This window comes from Stomoxys calcitrans, chromosome 2, assembly GCF_963082655.1.
Source record: "Stomoxys calcitrans chromosome 2, idStoCalc2.1, whole genome shotgun sequence".
Lineage (NCBI taxonomy): Eukaryota > Metazoa > Arthropoda > Insecta > Diptera > Muscidae > Stomoxys > Stomoxys calcitrans.
In genome coordinates, this window is record NC_081553.1 from 50,919,305 (window position 1) to 50,924,490 (window position 5,186).

General features: G+C 39.3%; 1 long non-coding RNA gene across 1 annotated transcript; it reads right to left on the reverse strand.

The window, feature by feature from the left end:
* Window positions 1–3,606: 3,606 nt before the first annotated feature.
* LOC106086405 (uncharacterized) lies at window positions 3,607–4,091 on the reverse strand. The gene is made up of 2 exons (XR_001221127.2): window positions 3,923–4,091; window positions 3,607–3,834 (listed from the first exon to the last, which is right to left on the reverse strand). It is a non-coding gene; the product is annotated as an uncharacterized LOC106086405 (long non-coding RNA).
* Between the last annotated feature and the right edge of the window lie 1,095 nt (window positions 4,092–5,186).

Consider the following 5,186-nt stretch of genomic DNA (forward strand, 5'->3'; position numbering starts at 1 on the left):
TTGCCAACTCTAATCCACCACCAGAACCAAGAGAATGAGATCGATCTAACATCCAAACTTTAATAGGCGCCCTCCCTTTACCCGATTTTAGATCTCTGAGATAAATGGGGCTATTTAAGCGAAATTTTGGTTGGTTTATGACAACTCAGAGACAGAAATTTGGTATCCTTATTTAGGGGTCGCGCCACCACCAAAACCCTCCAAATCAAAATATTAACCAGTAATGACATGTGGCTCAAATGAAAGGTATTTAAGACTAGATCACGAATCCGATATATGGGCGTCCACTTTACCCCCAAAAATACCCCCATACCGGATATAGTTACCGACCACAGCAATATAAGACTCAAATGAAGTGTATTTGGGAGTAGAGCACGAAAATGATATTCACATTGGGGCGAAATATCTGGACAGCCGTACCAGCACCCCAAAACATAAATCATTTCCTGCCAGTGTCAGTATAGGGTTTAAATAAAATAAAAAAGTGAAAGAAGGCGCAGCGAAGGGCCCTGTCCAGCTAGTCTTATATATAAAAATCAAATTGTATTTGTTTTAGGTTTGTTTGTTTGTATTGGGTTGCCCAAAAAGTAATTGCGGATTTTTTAAAATGCATTTTTAATAAAACTTAGAATGAACTTTAATCAAATATACTTTTTTTACACTTTTTTTCTAAAGCAAGCTAAAAGTAACAGCTGATAACTGACAGAAGAAAGAATGCAATTACAGAGTCACAAGCTGTGAAAAAATTTTTCAACGCCGACTATATGAAAAATCCGCAATTACTTTTTGGGCAACCAATATGTTTGTGTGTTCCTTATAGACTCAGAAACGGCTGAAACGAATTTCCTGAATTTTTCACAAATGGTGCAAAATGATCACGTGGTGAAAAAAAGGGTAGTACATTTTTTGATATCCGAAGGGGGGGCGGACCCTCCCCCTTACCCTAATTTCCAGAAACGCCAGATCCCGGAGATGGATGGTGCGATTTAAGCGAAATTTTGTGTGCTCTCATATAGTACCCTAAAAATAAAAATTTCGTATCCAAATTTCGGATGGGGTACCTAGGGGGGCCGCCCCACCCTTAAACCTACCAAAGATATATTTAGACCAATCACCACAATATGGGACTCAATTAAAAGGTATTTAGGATAAGAAAACGTATCTGATATCCAATTGTCGGACCAAGTGTTAGGGGGACCACCCCAACCCCCAAAACACCCTTAAATCGGACATATTTACCGACCATGGCAATATGGAACTCAAATGAAAGGTATTTGCGAGTAGACTACGAATGTGATATCCAAATGTGGGACCACGTTTCTGGGGGTCCACCCCTTCCCCAAAACATCCCCCAAACAGGACTTATTTACTGACCATGGGAATCCTGGGGGTTAAATAAAAGGTATTTGAGTGTAGAATACGAATCTGATATCCAAATGTGGGACCAAGTGTTTGGGGCCGCCTTTCCCCAAAAACATCCCCCAAAGGGGACAAATTTATGACCATAGCCCTATGGGGCTCAAATGAAAGGTCTTTGGGAGTAAAGCACGAATCTGATATCAATATTCGGGAAAAATGTCTATGAGGACATCCAACTCCTACAACACCACCCAACCTCCAAAACACCCCTAAATCGGACATATTTAACGACCATGGCAATATGGAACTCAAATGAAAGGTATTTGCGAGTAGACTACGAATCTGATATCCAAATGTGGGACCAAGTTTCTGGGGGTCCACCCCTTCCCCAAAACACCCCCCAAACAGGACTTATTTACTGACCATGGGAATCCTGGGGGTTAAATAAAAGGTATTTGAGTGTAGAATACGAATCTGATATCCAAATATGGGACCAAGTGTTTGGGGGGACGCCTCTCACCAAAAACATCCCCCAAAGGGGACAAATTTACGACCATAGCAATATGGGGCTCAAATGAAAGGTCTTTGGGAGTAAAGCACGAATCTGATATCAATATTCGGGAAAAATGTCTATGGGGTCACCCCACTCCCCATTTCACCAGCCAAATAGTAGGTATTTTCTGGCTATTGTAATATGAGGCTCAAATAAGAGGGTTTTTAGAGTAGAACACGATTCCGATATATATTTTCAAGGCCAACTCACTGAGTGGCCGCCCATCCCCCAAAACACCCCCCAAGCCGGTCATGTTCGCCGACTTTGGAAATATGGAGCTCAATTCAAAGCTATTTGGGAGTAGACCATGTATCTGATATCAGTATTAGGGGCCAACTGTTCCACCACCATAACAACCCCCAATAGGTCTTAAAGAGTTGGAACTAAATATCTATAGTTTTTAGGGCCAATACCCCAAACCGGACATATTTGCTGACTTTTGCAATAAGGAGTTTAAATGAGATTAGAAAACTAATTTGATATCCAATTTTGAGTCCAATGGCATTATGGGGTTCAAATAAATGACACGTTGCTGATATATTTTCCGGGCTTAGTGTTTGGGGGACCACCCCAATCCCCAAAACACTCCTAAATAGGGCATATTTACCGACCATAACAATGTGGGGCTTAAATAAAAGGTATTGGGGGGTAGAGCAAGAATTGATACCCATTTTCGGGGCCAATTTTCTGGGGGTCTAGCCCTTTTGCAAAATACCCCACAAACAGCAATTTTATTTGAGCCCCATCGCAATATGGGGCTCAAATAAAGGTATTTGGAAGTAGAATACGAATTTGATATCCAAATGTAGGACCATGTATTTAGGGCATCACCCCTTTCCCAAAACACCCCTAAAGGGAAAAAATTTTTCGACCATGCCAATATGTGGTATTTAAGATTAGAAAACGAATTTGATAACCTATTTTGGAGCCATGTGTTTGGAGGACGGTTCATCCTGTAAACTCCTCTTGGGCCAATGGCAATATGAGGTTTAAATAAATGGTATTTGAAAGAAAAGCACAATGCTGATATTTTTTCAGGGCCACCTGGGGGACCGCCTCTCCCCCGAAAACACCACTAAATCAGACATCATGAGAATATCGGGCTGAAGTGAAGTATTTTAAGAATGGGGTACACCTTACATCCAAACTTAAGTTCGTAGACCAACAAAGATCATATGGGATTCAGATAAAGGCACTTATATTGGTAAACTGTTAGTCAAGTTAGCATGGTATTTCACTAAAAGATCTTTAATTGTCGAAAATAAATATTCCCAGGAAACTTTTGTTCCATGTAAAGTAAAAGCGGAGCGGGCCCGGGTCAGCTAGTAGGGTATAAACATCAATTTGTACTTGTTTGATTCTTTGGCAGAACCGATTACCTTGAAATTTTTACAGATTGTGTAGGTTGGTCTGGAAGGAAACATAGACCAAAAACAGCACCCAATATCAAAAGTGAACAGAAGTAAAAAAAACCAACTCTTCTTCAACATTTGTGTATACAGGTATTTTATTATTATCACCTAACTAGAGTCAGGTTTACGTGGGCTCCCTTTAAGAATATCCTGGACACCAGCTATAACAGCCAGCTCTGTCCTTCAATTCAGTCAGATCACTATTCGATCATTCATGGCAAAGCTATTAGGAAGGCTTTCAAAAGAAAACATTCGGTATTGGGAAATGTAAAATATAGTTGATTTCAATTAAACGGAATGATTTCTATAACTTTTATTTAAAACAAACACTCAAAATTTTATATATGACATGAAGGATAACAATGTTTTTTTTTTTTGATAATGGTGTATAAAAAATTATAATCTTAATGGAATTATTTACGATAGTTTATTCTTTGCCGATTTAACTGCATCCTCAACAGTGTCCACCGAATTATCGAACAATTTTCCAATAGAATTTTTTATTTGTTGCTGCAAAATATGAACATTTAAAAAAAAAAAATGTCCTCTTATAATTTACAAATTTCCATTTGCACCAGTTAAACTTGTTTTTACTTACAAAGCTATCGCTAATTTTATCAAATATTCCATCTGCTTGACTTTCAGCCACAAAGGTGGTCAAAGTGAATGCCATTATCAAAATGAGCACGGTGATGAGTTTCATCTTTTGATTGTGATTCGCGGTAAATTTTTGTTGAATAACGCACAACTTTATTGCTGGAATCTTTATAGAGCACTGGCAGTGGGCCTTACGATGGTTTTTTCTTTTATAGACATTGATAACTGGCAATGAAGGAAATTCAATTAATTTCAATTAATCTGTTTATCAACAGATTTATGGGGCTTTCGCAGAACTCACTCATGTGTTTATGCGTTACACATAGTGTAAGCCATTAAAAAAAATCGTACGAGAGATTTTAGCAAGACAAAAAATTCCGTGCTCTTGGATGAGTAGAGAATCAAAATCGACCGATCGATCGGTCTAGTTGGGGGGCTGTGTAATCAAATATAGGACATATTCCGCCCAAATGCCCAGTACTGATTTGGATATATCGAAAATATGTGACAACCAAAAGCGTTTTAAGTTTTGCCGGGCTCTATACACTCCACCATGGATCGCATTTGCCAAGTCCTTTGCCCAGTATCTCTTTATAAGCAAACAAAGGATAAGAATGGCTATGCTATTGACCAGAGATGGCCTGTAGAAAACTATGACGTGTGTAATATACAAATGCAAATGTTCATGGGCAAGAACATTCCACTAAGAAACTTCTCACGTATCAATGAGTGCAGTCCGATTCAAGCTTAAACTCAATGATAAGGGGCCTCCTTTTTATAGCCGAGTCCGAACGGCGAGCCGCAGTGCGACACCTCTTTGGAGAGAAGTTTTACATGGCATAGTACCTCACAAATGTTGCCCGCACTAGGAGGGGAAAACCACCGCTGAAAATTTTTTGTGATGGTCTCTCCAGGATTCGAACCCGGGCGATCAGGGTCATAGGCGGACATGCTAACCCCTGCGATACGGTGGTCTACGTATATGGCATAAGTATATGATATACATCATCGTAATCCTAGCCAAAATAAGTAACAGAGTACTAAGTTCGGCCAGGCCGAATCTTATATACCCTCTACCATGGATCGCATTTGTCGAGTTCTTTGCACGGTATCTCTTTTTAGGCAAACAAAAAACAATGTAAAAGAATTGTTATGCTATTGGAGATATATCAAGTTATAGTCCGATTCGGATCATAAGTAAATTGAATGTTCAAGTCCACAGTAGATGTCATTGGGTAATAAAGGGTGATTTTTTTGAGGTTAGG